Genomic DNA, 22,242 nt, shown 5'->3' on the forward strand with positions numbered 1-22,242 from the left:
AAACAACAGCTAGCTGCTAGACCTTGATTATAAATTTGGGCCCAGTTAACCATAAGGAGTCCTTTTTTTTTTTTTAACCTTTTCTTACAATTTTTTTTAATATATATTTTATTGATTTTTTACAGAGAGGAAGGGAGAGAGAGAGTTAGAAACATTGATGAGAGAGAAACATCGATCAGCTGCCTCCTGCACATCTCCTACTGGGGATGTGCCCACAACCCAGGTACATGCCCTTGACTGGAATCGAACCTGGGACCCTTCAGTCCGCAGGCCGATGCTCTATCCACTGAGCCAAACCGGTTTCGGCTCTTACAAGTTTTTAATGAGTGCCCATTGCATGGAATAAAGTCCAAATTCTAGAGCAGTGCAAATGTGGCTCTTTAAGAACTGACAGACATTTTCTACAATTCCTTACATGCACAATACATTCCAGCCTTACTAAATTAATTAAAAATTTTGAATTTACCATGGTTTTTTATCTGTCTTGTTTTGTATATAAGCTATTCTCTAAGCTTAAAATATACTTTGAGCTTCAAAACATCTCCTTATTGAAGATTTTTTATCTTGTCTCAGTTCAATTAATTGTATTCTCAGGCTACTGTATTTATTAAACACGATTAAAAACTACCTTACAGTCATTTTTTAAAGATGTCCATCTTTTTTCTTAAATTGAGTTGCTTGAGGGCAAGGACTGTGTATTAATCTTCATAATATCTCCCAAGCCTTGCTTACTGTATTTGATCAATTAATGCTGATTGGGTAAGTGAACATCCCCCCCCCCCCCCCCCCCCCACGGTTCTTAGTGTACTGGGCTGCATATCTGGCGCTTCAGCCAGACGGGTCATGCTGTGCTGTCTGTTCCTAAAACACATAGATAGGAAGGTACTGACTGACATCAGGCCAGGCCTTGAGATATGGTCTCATGGCTCCTTCCCAGCACGCAGGCCATTTTTGGGAGACAAAGGACTGGAAAAAGTATAAATAAAGAGAGTTTCCTCCATATTGGGGGGGCCCAGAATTTGAAAGACACATTTTTCCCTGGGCCTCCACAAAATTTAATAATAAAATTTAAATTCTGAGTCGGTGGTCTATCTCACTGAAGTGAACCCATAACATTAGTAGAGCTGTTCCACCACCTGCACAACTGCTATACTATAAACAGAGGGGATTGCTTCTCCACCTTTAAAAAAAAAAAATCCATCAGTTAATCCGCATCTTTAACCGGTATCCACATTTAAAAATATATATATTTTATTGACTTTTTACAGAGAGGGATAGAGAGCTAGAAACATCGATGAGAGAGAAACATCGATCAGCTGCCTCCTGCACACTCCCCACTGGGGATGTGCCCGCAACCCAGGTACATGCCCTTGACCGGAATGGAACCTGGGACCCTTCAGTCCGCAGGCCGACGCTCTATCCACTGAGCCAAACCAGTCAAGGCTGCTTCCCCACCTTTTGTCTAAAATGAAGTGTAATAGGTTGGAGACGGGCCATTTCAGGATGAAGGTAAACTAGGGCCCAGATTAGGATGGGCGAGGGGGAAACCAATGGGGTAGGCCAATTTGGTTGGCACGTGTAGGGTATTAGTGAGATGACGGGGTCAGACAATGGGAATTACAGGCCTTGCATTTTAGACTTCCTTGACTCTTGTGATGGAGAGTAACAAGGAAGTTATTTGGACTGGGTGAGATAAGGGTTGTCTGAGGACGGGCTGGACAGGCTAAGACAAGTGAAATTGTCCAGGAGGGAACTGACATTCCAGTCTGCAGCTGAGAAGGAATCTGAGGTTGGAAAAACCGCAAGGCTGAGTCTTCATGGCTACCTCCTCGCTCCCAAATAACTCATTTCTTTATCCACACAGAACACTGGATGATCCACTTGGCGTTTCTCTTTATTCTCAGGCCCGAGGCTAGGGCAGATGCTCCCAGAGCCCGCTACCAGCGGAAATCCCTTCCTCCCTCCCCGCCCTGGCGCAGCGGGAATTCCAAGATGTGGGCGGTCCTTTCATTAGGCGCTCTAAGGAGCAGAGATAGGGTAGGGCGGCCGTCAATCAGACCTCCCGGATACCCGGATGTGAAGCAGTACGCGATACAAAGGCGAGTTTCCACCCAGCGCTTCCTCAGCTAGAGTGGCCAATAAGCATTTCTCAGGAGATGAACGACAGGAAAAATAACCAGTTACAAACTAGTTCCTCTCACGCATGTGGAAATTCTTTTGCTTAGTCTAACCCACTGCTTATTGTGATTGGACAGAATTGTGAAGAGCGGTAGAATTGTCTAATTAGAAGCGGGAGCGAGAAAAATCGCAGCCAATAGGAAGAGTCTCAGTAGTGGGGCGGGGGCTAAGCCTTCGCCTCGGCGGCAGAGGAGACTCGGGGGCCATTTTGTGAAGAGACGAAGGCAGAGCGGTTGCGGCCGCGTTGCTGACCTCGAGCAGTAGTCGGCTTCTCCACGTAGAACCCGGGAGTAGGAGATTCAGAATCGAATCTCTTCTCCCTTTTCCCACCAGGTAAGTGGAGGAGATAGATGCAGGGGGAGGCGCTGGGTTCCCCTGTGAGCGCGAGGGGATGTGGGAGAGAAGACGAGGCAACCCTTTTCTCGCTAACTAGGCCCCCATTTATTCTCTTTGGCGGTGGGGGGTTAGGTCCTGTGCGGGAGAGAGTTTTGTAGGCCTCAGCCCTTGTGTAGATTTAACCTGGCGTCCTCTAGGCCACGATCAGCAGGGGAAGTGTCCTTTTTTCGTTCTCTTGCTGGGTTAACGGCTGCTTTCCTTTCATTTTTTTACGACCATGAGGTCTCCAAGAGGGACATGAAAGGGAAGATCGACATGCTCGTTCATATAGTTGAAGTTAATACAGTGCTGGTGCCTCTTGTTAAATTTATAAATTGGGCGGGGTTTGGGGGAAGGATTACCAAGTAGACATTTTACCGCGTGTCTCTCAATCCTGGAGCATACCGCAGGGCATAAGAATAATAAATGTTATAACAGTGGATTTAGTATTTTATAGATTACTTTTATTTTACCTCTCTGAGAAAAGGATGGACCGCGAAGTATTTATTTTCACTTATTTTTTTTTAAAGCTTGTAATCTCATATATTAACTACTAATTAAAGCTGACTTTTTATCTGCAGGTTATAAATCACTTGAAATATATTTAAGTTAGTGGAATTTTCCTTGAGGTAGGTATTACTGTCTTTCTTGGAAAGAAATAGAGGTATAAGAATGTTGGTTGCCAGGGTTATATTGAATCAGGAGCGGAAGTAGGAATTTAACCGCTAGGTTAGCTATAGGAATAATAGGCACTAAGTACTGAATTTGAATCTTTACAAGAACCTAATTACAGCAACCACTAGCAGTACCTGAAATTTCCCAGACTGCACTTGGGAAAAAATATTTAGGAGAATTGCATTTGTTACTAATACAGTGTTCCAAGATGATCAAGTCTAATTTTCAGGATATTCTGGCATTAGTTTTCCAGACCATCTAAACTGGCAAGATTCATAACTACGTACTTTTTTTATTAAGCAAATTTCAATGTGCCTACTATTTGCCATGTCCTGACCTTTATTAAAATTTTTTTCTAAGTTTATAAAAATAGCAGAGGTTTCCTTATCCAAGAAATCGCTATTTAGGGGGTAAGGCAGGCTAGAAGGGGTTTATTAGGGGAAAAGGGGGGGGGGCACACTTTCAACAATAAAGATTTTAAAAAAAACCAAATTGCTATTTATTGTGTAAGATTTAGTTGATTTTAATTTTCATAATGTGTTAATCTCACAAACTAACGTTAGTAAGCAAGGCATAAACCAGTACTGCAAGGTAAATTTATTCCTGAAGAAACCTACTTGATAGGAAATAAAAGTACTATTATTCTAGATACCCATGCATTTGTTGATTCCTCACCATTGTAGATAATGTAATAGGAATCAAAAACATTTCTTTTTTTTTAAGCCTAAATTTGTATATTATTTAATACACGGGCTTAAAACTAAAGTTTATTACTGCAGAATTGTTAGAAATGAGTTAAGGGCGGTGATTGCTTAATTTAGGAAATCATTTACCTAATAAAAATATTGTTGGCAAATAAAGAATGTCAGGAATTAATATTTAAGAAGTTACTGATGAGTTGAAATTAATTGAAGGGCACTGGATGTGTTAAGTCAAAATGTACCAAGGTAACAATTCTTAGAGTTAATCTGGAATGATTTGGCCACAGAATTAATATCTTAACGTTTCTAGATATCTTTTCAAATACGTAGGCATTAGAACATTTATATATTTGCTAGAGAGGAGGAGTTTAAGAAGGAGAGGAAGGGAGAGAGAGTTAGAAACATTGATGAGAGAGAAACATCGATCAGCTGCCTGATCGTGACTAAATTGCAGATCTGACCTTTTTGTTTCCTATGCTGATGACATAGGAATGCTTGGTGGTGGTTTCTATTCCTTCAGTAGAGACTTTAAACATAGCTTATATTTGTAATTAGGTCTCTAGAGAGTTTCACATAGCAGGCAACCAACCTTGTTTTGGATGGAGTTTCTCTTAGAAATAAGCAAGGAATAAGCTCCAAAATAGCTAATTATTCAAATCTTAAAGATTATTTTAACTTGTGAAATTGTGAGATGTTAACTGGGGAGTGTAACAGTTGAAGAAATCTTAACTCCTAGGCTCTAGGAGTTAAGAGAACTGGATTTTACACCCCCTACCCCAATGCTATTATTACCTGTGTCGGGCAAATGAGTTAAAACTATTTAGATATTAGTTAAATATGTAATAGATGAGTTATAGAAATAAAATTGAAATCTAATCAGAAATTAAAATAGAAATCGCTAGATTTCTGATTTCTAGAACTCGTTTATTTCTGGAAGTTTTGAAAAGATACAGAAATAGTTTACGATTAGAAGTTTTTTTGTATATCAATGTTAACTGCTGTTAATGAAAGTATTTCAGTCTTCTAAGTGATTTTTCTTTCAAGTTTTTATTGATTTTATAGAGGAAGGGAGAAGGATAGAGGGATAGAAATATCAATGATGAGAATCATTGATTGGCTGCCTCCTGCACGCCCCCTACTGGGGATGGAGCCCACAACCCAGGCCTGTGCCCTGACCAGGAATGGAACCATGACCTCCTGGTTCATAGGTCAATGCTCAACCACTGAGCCATGCCTGCCGGGCAAGTAATTTTTTAGTAGTTGTCTTTTGGGACAAATTTGTATGTGCTCATACTTAATATGTATACTCATTCATTCTCATTGGGATCAGGGAAGATTATGGTTTTGTACATGATTAGATTTAGCAGAGAATTGACTGGTAAGAACCAGAACTACTAGATACAGCATAACTTCTTGTATTATCTGAGATACTGAAAATGTGGGGGCTGTAAAGGGAAAAAGGATTACTATTGGACTGTTTTTTAAATTCCTTGGTGTATTTACTATGATAAGTTATAATTTTCTTGGATATATATTATATCAGGAATACATTCAAAGCCTTGCTGCTTAAACCTGTTGTCAGTACACTGGAAGGATAAGACACTTTGTTTATAAAGAATGTATCTTAACTAGGGGGATAGAGGTTCCTCATTAAACTCTTCACAGTCCCTAAACATGAGCTGACATCAGAATCAGCAAGAGGGCTAGTTAAAACATTGCTAGGCTCTCTAGCCCCAGAGTTTATAATTAAGTCAGTCTGGAATGGGCCCCATCATTTGCATTCCTAATAAGTGCCATGTGATACTAGTTGTCAGACCTCCCTTTGAGAATACCCCTTTAGAAGGGATCCAAACCACTCAGGATTGTCAAACTACAGTATAATTTAGCTATACTACTAATTACAAAGCATTGGAATTAGCTAAAATAGTGGGGTTTTTTTAATGAGTGATAGCTACTCAATTTATAACATCTTGGGAGACATCTTAACTTCTTTGAAAGATGTCTTATATTAACAGCTTTTTAAGTTTGTCTTTTAAAAAATAATATATTTTTATTGATTTTAGAGAGTTAAGAGAGAGAGGGGGAGAGAGAAAAGAGAAACATCAATGATGAGAGAGAATCATTGATCAGCTGCCTTCTTCAGGGCCCCCAACTGGGGGTTGAGCCTGCAATCCAGGCATGTACCCCAACCTGGAATTGAATGTTGACCTGGTTCATAGGTCAGTACTTAACCATTGAGCCACACTGGCTGGGCAATGTTATGTCTTGACACGTGCAAAGGATTTGTTTATAGATGAGCCACAGAGTTATGTTAACATATCCTGAAAATTTTAAGTACCAGATTCAGGCTATGACTCTAAGAAAAAAAAAATTGACTATTCTTTCCAAACACTGAGTCGAAGGAGGTAACATTTAAAAGGATGTACATTTTTCTACAGCTTTTTCTGTAGTTTGTGCATTTGTACAATTTAACACATGAAAACAAGTATACCAGTAACTTACATGTCATGCCTACACTGGTCTGCTTAAAAAAAATTTAGTTTAAATTTTAGAATTACTGTACTTCTGCTCTTGTTGTAGTCATTCATATATAGTTGACTTATGAAAGACTTTCAAAGTCAGTTTAAAATTTTTCAGGTTACTGACATTTAGAGATGAGAATAAAACCTCCTGGCTGAATATTGAAATGTGAATGCAACTAGTCCATTCTTATTTACTCAAAGACCTACAGTCTAATTGCAGATCTTGTTTCTGCTGATGAGATAGCCAGCCAGTCATGTTATTTTTTTGTTATATATAAGATTCTTTGAATTAGCTATGTATACTTGCTTATAAATTAGTGACGACTGATTACATATAGACCACTGAAACTTAAGGACCATAATTTTTCACCTATTTTATGACACTAAATATTCAGTAGCCATTATCTTTCCCTTCATCTTTCGTTTTTCATTCTGTCAGTGAATAAATAATGTGTTCCTTGTTTAAAGCATCTTTTCTTGCTGTAGAACTTACTAGGTCTTGTGGTTTGTTCACTTAATTGGTTTTGAGAATCAGTGTTTCTCTCTTATGTATCTTCATAGTAGACCTTTCTCCTTCAGTCTGTTACAGGAAAAATTACATGGACTTAAAATTTAAAAAGCCATGAATTTGCTTTCCTTCATTAATCTTTCATTCTTGAGATTTGCTCACTTTACCTCTGTTGGCTTGATTATTTATATATATATATATATATATATATATTCCTTGCCCAAACTGTTATCAAGGTGAATGTTTGAACTTAACCCCTTTTTTGAGACCCTTAAGGGAATACATGCACTTATTTTGATAATTCTAGTTACCTACTAATGTTGAGGAATTGTCAAGACAATCACTGGTAGAAGTGATTCTATAGAGGCTCTCCCCATCCCAGTGGAATGTTATGCTTTACCAAAATGTGTTAGATGCAATGGACAGATGTTTCTGTCTTGGGGGTTTAGGGCACAACATTTCTGAGGAACTCTGACTCAATCTGTCCCTTCTCCTTTCACAGGGCAGCAAGGCGAACCCCATCCCTACTCACTGGAGCTCAGCTTTGATTTTTAACCTCCCTTCCCCACCCTTCCAGAACACACACATTCCCATTCCAAAACTGATTTTATAAAGAGCATTTTAAACATAATGATGCAACTTGGTGTGCACTACAGCAAATTTACAGGTGTTTTTTTTTTAATTGTTTCCAAAAACGGGACTTGGATTTAAGATGTAATTTTTAAAATTTCTATTTCTATTTTTTCTGCAGCAGTTGGGTTAGAGGAGGAGGAGCCTTTTAGCCTCTCATAAACTGACCTCTCTATTTCCTCGTGTATTTTTAAGATTGATTGATGATGTGGAAAGGGCTTTGCTTGTCTGCTACTGAGAACTTTACCCTTGCGGTTTTTGTGGAAACTGCTTTTGGAAAGAGAAAAGAAATGAACTTTATTGACTTGACATTTTTGCACCTCCCGTTTTTCTAATCTGGGCTATTTTTATTTTTGTTTTTTTACAGTGAGATTTTTTTGATCTTCAGCTACAGTAAGTTATTCCATTTTTTTTTACATTTTTCCTGACTTTCCGCTGATTTCCTTTTTATTGTTGTTACTAGTTACTATTATTTATTATTATTATACTTATGATGGTGATGATAATGATGATAATGACTGATGATTTTTAACCGGATTAAAGTCGAGTTTTTCTGAATGTTCATAAGAATTTCTCCTGCCTCCTAATTGACTTGGAGTTTTCCATCTTGGGAGAGAAAGTGAAGGCATTAGCATTTTTAAGTGGATTGATCACCTAAACCTTTTCTCTCCCAACCCCACCCTTGCCCTCATCCCTTCCCCCAAGCTCAAAAGAACTGGCTGTTAAGTCTGTGACCTTATTTTTCCTGATCTTTAACTTAACTGTTTTAGAGCATCTCTGGACGTCTGTATTTTTAATTTTTTTATTTTTATTTTTTTTATTTTTAATCTTTCATTTGTTAAATTTTTAAACTGTGCTGCAATAAAATGTGTGTGGTACTATTTAACACCTATGATGATGATGGCATTTTCCCAGAAAGCCATCTTCCTCCTGTTCCCCTTGAAATCCCATCCTGCTTTTCCTGTACACTACCCCTCACAAACCACAAGCTGCAGCAACATGGATGCCCAGCCTGGAGCAACGGCAGCCAGGATGACCTGGAGCCAGGGGGGCCTTCGGAACAGATGCACACCCTTCCTGGGTGATGGTAAGAGGTGTGAGGTCCACTGGTTTCATTGTGAAGACTAGGAAATACACCAGTCTAAGTTTAGTTGATGGAGGTGTAGGTGATAGCTTTTGGAAATGTTAGGGTTAATCTTTTTGTTTGTATCAAGAGATGTTTCCAAGGGAGGCCACTTAAATTTTTTGTAAACTAATGGAATTAGAAGTACCTAGTTAACTTAGGCTGACTGAAAATTTTTGATAATTGAAAAAAGCAGCTGAAGATTAAATATACTTTAAAATAAAGTGGCTTTTTAAAAAATAAATTTTTATTGGTTTCAGAGAGGAAGGGAGAAGGAAAGAGAGAGAGAAAATCCGATGAGAGAGAATCATTGATCGGCTGCCTCCTGCACGCCCCTTAACCTGGGGACTGAGCCTGCATCCTGGGCATGTGCCCTTGACCAGAATCGAACATGGCATCCTTCAGTCCACAGGCCAACCCTTTATCCACTGAGCCAAACCAGCTAGGGTGGCTTTTATTATTAAACATTATTTTTTAGAGAGGAGAGAGAGAAAAACCAATTTGATGGATTTGTTGTTCCACTTATTTATGCATTCATTGGTTGCTTCTTATATGTGCCTAGACTGGGGATGGAAGCTCCCATAACCTTGGTGGATTGGGCGATGCTCCAACCAACTGAGCTACCGGGCCAAGGCTAAAATGGCTTGTTTTAATGATTAGCAACAAAGCAGTTATTTTTCTTACTATTGCAAATTAGTGAAAATTTTCTGTCATTTGGAGTAGTCTTCGGTTTGTGACAACAATTTTGTGTTGTATTTTATTGACTTTTTATTAAAATTTAACATGAATCAAACCATAAGTTTGCTATAATATTAAGATGCTATCTCACTGGAAGGTTTTTAAAAACAAAGGGCTAGGAAGGCTTTAAGCTTTAAAAGGGAAATAAATCTGTTTAATCTTTGTATCCAAATCAGAAAATCTAGGGTTGACTTCTTTTTCAATAATGACTTGTGGGCCAGTTAGATGTTGGGAAATAAAGTGTGTTCCCAAGGGTGATAGGAAGGAATGAATCTGCTCTATTCACAGGAATAATATGAGATTAATAAGGATATAAGTAGCCAAAAAGTTAAAAAATTTGCAACCTGTAATATTTTACCGACAATAGTGCAATATTTTGATTACTAACTTTAATAGTTTTGAGCTGGGGCAAAAAGGATGATTTTTAAAGGCATGCTCCCTGCTGTGTTGCTAGAATAAATCCCTTAGTTGTACTGAAATGGTAAAATCTAGTTACAGTGAACACTGAAGGTAGCCTTAAAGGAAAGCAGAATGGAAAAAAGTTAATGTCCTAAGGATATCTGGAAGGCTTTTTTCTCTAAGATCAAGTTTTATTAATGCTCTCTATTCTATGAAATCTAGTTCTACTGTGGTGTTCTGTATCATTGTCATTGTATGGCTGCTGTTCACTATAGGTTCAGATAAATTTATTCCTTATTTTACAAATCCATTATTTAATGGTGCAAGTTCTGGTTTTGAGGAAAAAGGTATACTTCTTCAAGGACTCAACCTAGGAAGGGAGACAGATGAATGAGAATATGTCATGTGATTAGAGGTAAGTACAGAACCTAAAGTAGCATGCAAAAATGGGTACCTACTAATTAAGTGGTCAGGAAATGCTTCTAAGAGAAAGGGAATTGAAATGAATTTTAGAGGAGGCCAGATTATAACATTTTAATGCTGTGCCAAGGAGTTTGTATTTTATCCAGAAACTAGTGGTGAGCTATTGAAAGATTCTAAACTGGGGAATGACAGATTTACCTTAGAAATGTCATTCTGATAGTGTGAATATGGCTTAGAGGAAAGGAAGATATTAAACTACAAGGAATAAGAATGACCTGACCTGGTCAAAAGCAATGTTATCAGAGAGGAGAGGTAAATTTAGGAGCATGTAGTGGTGGTTGTGATATGAAGAGTGAGGGATTTGGAGTGACCCCTAGGATTCTAGCTTCTGGGATGAGGATAGTTAGATAAACATTAAACAAAAGGATTAGGGGTTGATTGTAGGAGAAAGGTATTTAAACATTGATCTTTGAGATGATTGTAGAACATTCAAGTAGCGATTTTATTAAACATTTGAGTGATTATTATGAAAATCCCCCTTAGGCATATAGATATTGGCAAAACATACTGTCTTGGGTATTGTAGACTACTAGAGGCCTGATGCACGAAATTTGAGCAAGAGTAGGCCTTCCTTCCCCTGGCTGCCGGCACCGGCTTCCCCCTGGCACCCGGGACCCGGGCTTCTCTCTGGCTGCTGGCTGGCACCTGGGACCTAGGCTTCCCTCTGGCCCCAGCTTCGTCTGGTCTAATTAGCATATTATACTTTTATTATTATAGATTGAGAGAAATAAAGTGAACATACAGCAATTTCACAATCTAAATCCATGAAATGAAAAAACAGGGTGAGATAGGGCAGTGGTTCTCAACCTTCTGGCCCTTTAAATACAGTTGCTCATGTTGTGACCCAACCAAAATTATTTTCGTTGCTACTTAATAACTAATGTTGCTACTGTTAATATTCGTAATGTAAATATCTGATATGCAGGATGGTCTTAGGCGACCCCTGTAAAAGCATTGTTCGACCACCAAAGGGGTCGCGACCCACAGGTTGAGAACCGCTGTAGTAGGGGAAACTTACAATGTGGAAGTATGAGCCTGATGCTAATGAAATTGAGATCTGTACATGGATTATCATATCTGAAAGAAGATAATTGGGAGTGGTTGGAAACTAGGCCTTAAAGCAGCAGTTTTATGGTTGGGTCACAGCATGAACTATATTTAAAGGGCCAGAGCGTTGAGAACTACTACAAATACTACTGGAGAATAGTCACTAAGAATGCATAGAGTAAGCCCTAGCTGGTTTGGCTCAGTGGATAGAGCCTCAGCCTGCATACCGAAAGGTCTGGGTTCCATTCTGGTCAAGGGCACGTGCCCGGGTTGTGGGCTCGATCCCCAGTAGGGGGCGTGCAGGAGACAGCCGAACAATGATTGTCTAATTGATGTTTCTATCTCCCTCTCCCTCTCTGAAACCAATAAAAATATATTACAAAAAAAAAAGAATGCAAAGGATAGATGAAATTTGGGAAATAGACAAGTACTAACCATAGTATACAGGTCCTTTTTGGGTCATGTTTAAGATCTAGATTATCTGTTGAAATTCTAAAGAGAACAGAGAGATTTGATTCTTTTGAATTTCCTTCTGGCTCTTTTGTGGGAAAGGTTAATAATGGGGACTAAGTGCAAGTTAGAAGACTTATAGTTAGTTAATCTCTTGAAGAAAGTAGTGATCCTATCCCTGAGGCTACTTGCCCTGGTTTTTCAAATGAGTTTTCTTTGTGTATATTAATGAGCAAATGTACTTAGTTTGAAGAAAATAGGTTAGGCAGGCTGAAAGATGTCACTGGTTATTTCTCTAACAACCCTTGTTGAGACATAATTGGTTTGCTATTTGAAAGGAAAAATGAAGTAGAACCTGAATTTCTTTATTTTGAATGCAATAATCTAGACATTTTACCATGTATTCACCACTGTTAACTTTCTTGTGTTATTTACTCTTCATCAAAACCTTACGTAAATATTACAATATTCATATTTTTTATTTTTTAAACATATTTTTATTGATTTCAGAGAGGGAAGGAGAGGGAGAGCTAGAAACATCAATGATGAGAGAGAATCATTGATTGGCTGCCTCCTGCACACTCCCTACTGGGGATCGAGCCCGCAACCTGGGCATGTGCCCTTGGCTGGAATTGAACTTGGGTCCCTTCAATCCTCATACTGACACTCTATCCACTGAGCCAAACTGGCTAGGGCACAATATTCATATTTTAGAGATGTGAATATTGAAGCACATAATTTAAATAATTGCCTAATAGTGACACATGGATTCAACCTAGGCAGTTAACCCTGCAGATTTCTATTTAAAAAAAAATAATATATGTATATGTATGTATTTGATTTTAGAGAGAGGAATGAAGGGAGAGAAAAAAACATCGATCAGTGTGAGAGAGAATCATTGATGGGTTGCCTCCCACATGTGCCCTGACCAGGATGGAACCCGAAGCCTGGGTAGTTGCCCTGACTGGGAACCAAACCCACCACTTTCTGTGTAGGAGAGGATGCTCCCACCAATTGAGCCACACCGTCCAGGGCAGTTTCAACTCTTAATCACACTAGACTACTTGATATGTGAAGTATTCAGTAAAAAATAAAAAACTGCTTGGGACTTTTAAAAAATATTTTTAAAGGGATTTAAAATATTTTTGTATACTTTTCATAACATTTTAAATGGCATGAAGTTACAAGGGTTATTTAGGTTAGGTAGATTAGGCTTTGTAGTATAACTGTAGAATCTTTAGATGTGACAGCATTCTTTTAGAGACATAAACACATTTTAAATGTTTTTTCAGTTAAAAATAAACTGATTTTATGGATTTTAGAAGCAACCCCAGAGGGGTGTTGCTAAATCCAGTGGTCATTTTTCTTTTTTGTGCAAAGGGATAGTGAATCTCTGAGGGGTTCACATTGTACCCCCATAACAGGGTAGGTCTTTTTTTTAGAATTGTTACTGAAGACAACATTGAGTGTAACCCTTAGGGTTTGTATGAATAAAATTGATAAAAGTCAACTTCCCAAACCCTGGGAAAATTGCAGAGTGGAAAAGGTTTGGACTTTGGAATGAGAGCTGGGTTCACATCTATTCTAGCACTAGCATTGTGACCCTAATTAAGTTACCAAACCACTCTGGTCATGAACAGTCCTCATCTTCAGTTTTAACCATATTTCCACACTTCTGATACACTGTAATGAATGGCATAACAGTGAGGGTGGTTGCCTGTCCAGAAAAGGTCTGGTGAGAGAGGCAGTTGGGAAGTAGTTCCTAGATTCCGGGCATGCTGCATCAAGGAAGCCTATATCCTGGTCCTGAGGCTGAAAGCTTTGAAATGGGAAGTGGGGTGCTCAATCTGGGGATCCTCTTGGTGATTGGATTCCTCCCCTAGATCACCATGGTGGAGAAGCTGAAGCATGGATGCACAGTGCATTCCCTGGGTTGCCTACTCACCCAGTAACATGTCAGCCTGCACTGCATAGTGTATCTCAGCTTGTGCATGCCACCTGATGTGTAGGTCATTGTGACCTCCCTCTCCCAACTGAGTTCTGTCTGGCTAGGGCTGGATTTCTCTTTTGAATGACATACCCATATATAGTTACCTATCTAGTTAAGTATATTAATTTAAAAGTTCAAAACTGGGACTCGTGCTATTCTTCCTTCAGACCAATTTCTTCTGCAGTGATTTTGTTAACAAAATTTCCAGTTTTTGTTTTTTTAATATATTTTATTGATTTTTTACAGAGAAGAAGGGAGAGGGATAGAGAGTTAGAAACATCGATGAGAGAGATCGATCAGCTGCCTCCTGCATGCCCCCCACTGGGGATGTACCCGCAACCAGGATACATGCCCTTGACCAGAATCGAACCCGGCACCCTTGAGTCCGCAGGCCGACGCTCTATTCACTGAGCCAGACCGGTTTGGCAGATTTCCAGTTTTCATGTCATTTAGGCCAGACTTGGTTAACCTTGACTTTTTTTTTCCTCTGATGCCTCACCTTTGGCCCTGTGGAAAATCTTGTCAGCTTTTCCTTTAAAATAAAAGAATAATTCACCATCCAGAACTGCCACCGCTTGTTCCAGTTTTAAGCCACCATGGTCTCTTGTGCATTTTGCAATAGATTTGTTTCTTTATCCCCTCCCCACCAGTGTGTGGTAGCTAGGTTAATCCTGTTAAAATGTAATGTTTGAAGTGATGTAAATAACCACTGTGCTGGTACAACTGAAACTAATAATATTGAATGCCAACTGTACTTAGAAAAAAAAAAGATAGGAAAATGTAATACTTGAAAAATGTATTGCTTAAAATCTAGTAGCTGCCTATTTCAGCCTAAAGGCCAAATTTTTCATTGTGATTTATAAGACTCCTCCTCCTTTACTGCTAATAGTATATTCTGCTCCAACCACACTGGTCTCTTTACTGTGTCTTGAACACATTAGATGTTCTTACCTGAAAGCCTTTTTTGGGGATTTCCTTCCCCCAGACATTCATAAGGTTAGGTTCTCCAATTTAGGTTCTTACTCAAAGCTGCCACTCAGTGATATTTTCTCTCACAGCCCTTCAAGCCCCCACCCCCACTGCCAATACTCCAGCTCTTTCAGTAGCTCACCTATTATAGAACCTTATTTTCTACTATGTAAAGGCAAAGAGAAATATCTGGAAAGATACATATAAAACAACATTGATTACCTTTGCACAAGGGAGAGGGACTTAGGAAGGTAGAAGGAAACTTGCTCTGTGTGCATAAAGACTGATTATTATAATGAACAATACATTTTGCTTCTAGTTAAAAAATTTACCTTAGATATGTATCAACTCTTCTAGTACTGTGTCTGGCTATAAATAGTGTAAGTACAGCCTGTGTCATATGGGTTTAGCAGCAGTTTTGGGAGTTAAATAATAACCTTAAAATAGGTTTGGCTGTGATTAAATGAGTCAAGTTAACATTTGAGGGCAGAGGCTGCTCTATGTTGCCTGTGATGGGGCTGTAATAAAAATTTGAAAGAACTTAACCCAGCCTGTGTGGCTCAGTAGTGGAGCTTTGACCCATGCATGAAGTAGTCACCAGTTCAGTCCTAGCTGGTTTGGCTCAGTGGATAGAGCGCGGGCCTGCGGACTGAAGGGTCCCAGGCTCGATTCCGGTCAAGGGTACGTGCCCAGGTTGCGGGCTTGGTTTCCAGTAGGGGTAGGAGGTGTGCAGGAGGCAGCTGATCGCTGTTTCATCAGTGTTTTTTTTCTCTTCTCCCTTCCTCTCTCTAAAAACGATTAAAAAATTATATTCTCCAATGAGAACCATATCGCTATTTTTTAAAAGAGTTAGCCATAACAGATTTGGAAGGACATCTGACTTTTTTCTTCCTACCTAACATGCTTTCCTATTTTACCACTCTGAAATATTTATCCTGTTTCCCATGTAAATTAACTTATGACTTGAATTGATTTTAGAACTGATGTAACTGTGGGTTAATGGAACCAGTCCTTAGGCTTTTCTGGCTAGTCCAGAATAACAGGAATAGTTTTGTAGAGTACATGATAAACGTAATTTTCTGTATTCTGCAAATGATTTAACCATTCACCATTCATAGTGTATTATTCCTTATACTAATCCTTTAAATATAGTCATCTTCACCTATTTTTTATTTTGGTGTTAACTTTAAAGTTGTGGTTTCATTGAAATTAGAAAGATTAATCAAATGACTTAAGATTGATGTAGGTTTTTAAGAGAAGGTACCCCATTTTTATTTCACTTTTAATCCCAGTTTAGTAAGCATGCATGCTCATACAATATCTAGAACATGTAAGCCATCCCTGGCTGGTGTGGCTCAGTTGGTTGGGTGTCACCCCATGAACTGAAAGAGTGCCTGTTCTATTTCTGGTCAGTTTCTGGGCTTGATCCCTGGTAGGGGATGTGTAGGAAGCTGCTGATAGTTGTTTCACGCTCAGATTGATGTTTCTCTTTCTCGTCCCCTCTCCTCTCTAAAATAAAAAATATGTATTGGAAAAAAATGCAAACCAGCCACATACAAAGGGGGCATACTTCAGCCAGAAAGAAAAGTTTGGTTTTTTATTTTGTTTTACATATATAGGCTTATCATAAAAGTCATATCATACATTTAAGTAGCATTTTTTTTAACATAGCATGAACATAAGATGCTAGTAAATAAGATTTCTACGTAGTATTAACGTTGCCTACTTATATAGTATTCTACTCAACTAAAAGTTCTTCCTTTTATAAACAGTTACAGCCCAGCCAGGTGTTGCTCAGTGGTTGAGCATCGACCCAGGAATTTAGAGATCATGGGTTTGGTTCCTGGTCAGGACACAAGCTTAGGTAGCAGGTTTGATGCCCAGTAAGAGATGTGCAGGATACAGCGGATTGATGATGTTTCTCTCACATCGATTTTTCTGTCTCTTTCCCTCTCCCTTGCTCCCTAAAAACAAAACATTTTAAAAAGTTTCAGAAAAAATCAAATAGTCTTACAACTAAAATTTTATAAATACTAATGATTATTTTTTAAAAAATATATTACTAGAAGCCCAATGCACGAAATGTGTGCAAGAGGCTCGGCCCTTGCAGCCCCAGCTCTGTAAGGTTGGTCATTTGGTCTAATTAGCATATTAGTTCTTTATTATATAGGATTGATTTCAGAGAGGGTGAGAACTATAAAAACAACGATGAGAAAGAATCATTGACCCGCTGCCTCCTGCATGCACACAGGCACACACACCCACTGGGGATCCAGCCCACAGCCTGACCAGGAATCGAATCTATGACCTTCTGGTTCATAGGTTGATGCTCAGCCACTGATTCACACTGGCTGGGCCCATTGATTATTTTTTCAGAGTTAATCCCCAGAAATATAATTGTTCAAGTGCATATATGTTTTAAAAACTTTGTAAATTTAGGTTGCTCTCCCAAAAGGTGATGACAGTTTATCTACTTACTTGCAGTGTAAATGATGGCTAATGATTTGTAGTTTTGTGAATTGCCTGGATCTTTCGCTTATGTTTCAGGGTTGGACACTGAATTTCAGACTCTGATAAGTAGAAATTAAAGAATAAGAATATTATGGTTATGGAATTGCTTACAAGTTGAATATATTTCTGTGTATAGTTTGAGATTTGCATATAATTTTTTTTGTGTGTGACTCCTCACCCAAGGACATTTTTCCATTGATTTTTAGAGTGGAAGGGAGGGGGAGAAACGGAAAAAGAAACATTGATTGGTTGCCTCCCACGTGCACCCCAATGCGGGAGGGATTGAGCCTTCAACAGAGGTACTAGCCCTTGACTGGAATCAGGCCAGCGCTGTATCTACTGATCCAAACCAGCTCGGGCTCTCATAAAATTTCTATTCTTAGACATGTGTGTGCATATGTTTGGTGCCATCTTAATTTTATTGTGGAAAATTTCTAAACATACACAAAAGAATTTGTCCATTCTTTAACAACCCTTGGGCAATCTTGTTTTATCTATACCTGCATCTACCCTTCCCTCCCTTTATTTTGAAGTAAATCCTTGCTATATTTTACCAATATTTTAATGTGTTTTTGTAAAAGATGAGGACTTAAAAAATAATCACAAAAATTGAATAAATATGTTTTCAGACACTAAAACACTATTCTGAGGACTGTAAGGCATTCCCAGTTGTGTTTTATTTCTGTAGGGATGGTAACATGGATGATGGTTTTGCTTTTATTTATTTTTTTTATTTTCTTAAAAAAAATGTTTTTATTGATTTCAGCGAGGAAGGGAGAGATAAAAACATCAATGATGAAAATCACTGATTGGCTGCCTCTTGCTTGCCCCCTACTGTTGATCTAGCCCATAACCTGGGCATGTGCCCTTGACCAGAATCAAACCTGGGACTCTAGTCCACAGACCGTAACTCTATCCGCTGAGCCAAACCCGTGAGGGCGGTGATGGTTTTGCTTTTACATGTTTTTCGCTCATCGGTTCTCACCCTGTGGGTCGCGACCCCTTTGGCGGTCGAATGACCCTTTCACAGGGTCCCCTAAGACCATCCTGCATATCAGATATTTACATTGCGATTCGTAACAGTAGCAACATTACAGTTATGAAAGTAGCAATGAAAATAGTTTTATGGTTGGGTCACAACATGAGGAACTGTATTTAAAGGGCCAGAAGGTTGAGAACCACTGGCTTAGACCTTTCTGGAATTTGGGAAGTTTTGTTTACTCGAGATAAGTTTTTTAAAAATTGAGAAAGAATCTCAGTATAGTTAGCTTCATATTGGCTGATAAAATCAAGTTCAAGATAACAAAAGATGGGATTCTCCTATATGTATTTTACTGTTAGATTCTCAAGTTTAGAGCATAATCATATGTTTTCGCTGCTAAGGTCTGAGTGATGGAAAATGTAGCTTTAAGTTATATTTCCTTATAAAAGTTTCTTTTTATAATTTTTTATTTTTTTTAAATATATTTTATTGATTTTTTACAGAGAGGAAGGGAGAGAGATAGAGACTTAGAAACATCGATGAGAGAGAAACATCGATCAGCTGCCTCCTGCACATCTCCTACTGGGGATGTGCCCGCAACCCAGGTACATGCCCTTGACCGGAGTCGAACCTGGGACCTTTCAGTCCGCAAGCTGACGCTCTATCCACTGAGCCAAACCGGTTTTGGCTCCTTATAAAAGTTTTTGCTGCCAAAACCGGTTTGGCTCAGTGGATAGAGCGTCGGCCTGCGGACTGAAGGGTCCCAGATTCGGTTCCGGTCAGGGGCATGTACCTTTGTTGGGGGCACATTCCCAGTGGGAGATGTGCAGGAGGCAGCTGATAGATGTTTCTCTCTCATCGATGTTTCTGACTCTCTATCTCCCTCCCTTCCTCTCTGTACAAAATCATTAAAATATATTTAAAAAATGTTTTTGCTGTACTGGTCCAAAATCTTTTATTCACCGTTCAGAAATTTACAATCTATGGCAAGAAAGTTTCTCATTAGTTTGACAGACTCCTTTGGTGACAAAACCTGACCTCAATCGACATGAGATTGATTATAGTCTGTGATAAATTTAGTGACTGCATATGTATTACTGTGGAAATACTACTGCATTTCCTTCCCCAGATCCTACTGGGGTGTTCTATATCAAGAAATCATAGTGTCATTACCTTTGTAAAATCTGAAAATTCCTGATTTTCCAAACATGTCTCCAAGAGACCATGGTAGACTTTGAAAAGTATATTTTGTTGGAATTGAATGCTCAGCTTAAAGGAATTTACTGGTTCAATTGAAACTTTCTACAAGATAATAAGGCAATGAAGTGTTGTTATACTCCAGCATCATCATTATCTGGAAGTTTCATAGAAATGCAGTATTTTCTTGCTATATCCTAGAATCATTGAAATTGTTGATTTAAGATAAATACCTCCTAAATTCTTAAACATAACGACACTACTCTTCCCTTGACTATGTATGGGTTTATACACTGACCATTTTGTTCTCATTTACATAGGTTTTCAGTTATATTATAAACTAGAGGCCCCGTGCACGAAATTCACGTGTGGGTATGGTCCCTAGACCTGGCCTGCGATCAGGACCATCTTCTCTGGCAGAGGGCAGGCCCAATCCCTAGGTGCAGCCCCTGGTCGTGCTCAGAGCAGGGCCAATTGGGGAGTTGGCGCACCGCGCCCTGTCATGCACAGAGCAGGGCGGATCGGGAGGTTGGGGCGCCACTCCCTGTCATGCACAGAGCAGGGCCAATCAGCGGGTTGGAGAGATGCCCCCTGTCATGCACAGAGCAGGGCCCATCAGGGGGTTGGGGCTCCGTACCCTGTCACACACAGAGCAGGGCCAATCGGGGTTGGGGAGCTCCCCCCTGTCATGCACAGAGCAGGGGCCATCAGGGGGTTGGGGAGCTCCACCCTGTCACTCACAGAGTAGGGCCAATAGGGGAGTTGGGGCGCCGCCACTGTCACACTCAGGGCAGGGCTGATGGGGATGTTATGGCTCTACCCCATCACACACAGAGCAGGGCCCGTGGAGGGAGGGGGGTGGGGCGCCGCCCTCTATCACCCACAGAGCAGGGCCGATCAGGGGGTTGAGGCGCCGCACCCTGTCACACACAGAGCCGCAGGGCGATCAGGGGGTTGGGGAGCTCCCCCGTATCAGGCACAGAGCAGGGCTGATCAGGGGGTTGGGGCGCCTTCCCCTGTCACGAACAGAGTAGGGCAGATAGGGAGGCTGTGGCCCCACCCCCTGTCACACACAGAGCCGCAGGGCGATCAGGGGGTTTGGGCGCTGCCCCCTGTCACGCTGATCCTGGTGCCGGGAGGCTTTGCGGCTCCGCTGATGCCGGTGCTGGGAGGCATATTACCCTTTTACTATATAGAATAGAGGCCTGGTGCATGGTTGGGGCTAGCTGGTTTGCCCTGAAGGGTGTACTGGATCAGGGTGGGGGTCCCCACTGGGGTGCCTGGCCAGCCTGGGTGAGGGGATGATGGCTGTTTGCAGCTGGTCACACACCCTTCAGGGTGGGGGTCCCCACTGGGGTGCCTGGCCAGTCTGGGTGAGGGGCTGAGGGCTGTTTTCAGGCCGACTGAAGCTCCCAACTGCTCCTTTTTTTCTATTTCTTTTTTTTTAATTCTGGGCCAGGTTTAGCTTTGACTCCAGCTCTGAGGCCTCTGCTGCTGAAAGCAGGTACCTGGTTTGTTTGGGTTCTATAATCGAAACATTGTATCAACACCAGCTCTGAGATCCCGCAGGCTGAAAGCGGGTTTCTGGGGTTTTGTTTAGCTTCTGTATTTGTTACAATATTTCTTAAACTGCAAGCTCAGAGGCCGGCAAGGCAGGCGGGGAACGTTGGAGTCCTCTGTCACTGAAGCCAGCAAGCCTCAGGTTAGTTTCAAGCTGCCTGGCTGCTGGCCGACATCTTGGCTGGCAGTTAATTTGCATATTGCCCTGATTAGCCAATGGGAATGGTAGCGGTCGTACGCTAATTACCATGTTTCTCTTTTATTAGATAGGACTAGAGGCCTGGTGCACGGTGCACCGGTGGGGTCCCTTAGCCTGGCCTGCGCGCTCTCAATCTGGGACCCCTCGGGGGGATGTCAGGCTGCTGGTTTTGGCCCGATCCCGCAGGCCAGGCAGAGGGACTCCACTAATCAGTAATTAGTGGGATAATTTGAGACCATGTAATTTGTTTCTAATCCAGAAAACTTTCAGTGATTGTAGCATTGACATTTGTCTGAATCAGTTCTTGACGTAATATTCACCAAGCTTTCTTTTTAATAGCGTTATTTAAAATTTTTGTAATATCTCTTAATCAATAAGTTTGCTTGTGAATTTAATTCGGTGAACCTCCAGAAATGTTGCTGTCTTTAAAAAAAACAAAACACCTTTTATTGATTTTAGAAAGGAAGGTAGAGGGAGAAAGATAGAAACATCAATGATGAGAGAGAGTCATTTGATTGGACTGGATCCAGCCCACACCGGGTCTGTGCCCTGACTAGGAATTCAACAATCATCTTCTAGTTCATAGGTTGACACTCTGCCATTGAGCAACACTGGCTAGGCTAAAGTTCAATATTCTTTTCTTAAAACAATTTTTTATGTTTATTACTTCTTTTGGATTTTCTGCCTTTTTTCTGTTAATAATTTTGGGAACTGTTGAGTTTTGTCTTCACGGTTTTTGCGTTTTATTTTTTTTCTGATTTAAATACTTACTTAAATTCTCACCCAAATAGAGAGAGAAACATCTATGGGTGCCCTCTTCATTCACCTCAACTGGGCACCTAACCTGCAACCCAGGTATGTGCCCTGACCAGGAATCAAATCAGCAACCTTTTGGTGCAAAGGGTGATGCTCAACAGAGTCAATCTGAATGGACAGTTTTTGTTTTGTTTTAATCCTCACCCAACAACATGCATTTTAGAGATGGGGAGGAAGGGAGAAAGAAAC

General features: G+C 40.1%; 1 protein-coding gene across 16 annotated transcripts in view; it reads left to right on the plus strand.

The window, feature by feature from the left end:
- The first annotated feature begins 2,355 nt into the window (after positions 1-2,355).
- The window catches only part of HNRNPC (heterogeneous nuclear ribonucleoprotein C), a 41,702-nt gene continuing 21,815 nt past the window's right edge, over positions 2,356-22,242 (plus strand). For 7 of the 16 annotated variants that reach the window (XM_036356509.1, XM_036356594.1, XM_036356603.1 and 4 more), the window contains exons 1-2: positions 2,356-2,511; positions 7,957-7,982. The gene's annotated coding sequence lies outside the window, so the exon portion shown is untranslated. Of the gene's footprint in view, positions 2,512-3,134; positions 3,183-7,461; positions 7,627-7,956; positions 7,983-8,504; positions 8,677-22,242 lie in introns of all 16 variants that reach the window. The other 9 variants (XM_036356612.1, XM_036356639.1, XM_036356537.1 and 6 more) reach the window with 8 other exon arrangements.

The sequence above is a fragment of the Myotis myotis genome, unplaced genomic scaffold (assembly GCF_014108235.1).
Source record: "Myotis myotis isolate mMyoMyo1 unplaced genomic scaffold, mMyoMyo1.p scaffold_m19_p_1, whole genome shotgun sequence".
Classification (NCBI taxonomy): domain Eukaryota; kingdom Metazoa; phylum Chordata; class Mammalia; order Chiroptera; family Vespertilionidae; genus Myotis; species Myotis myotis.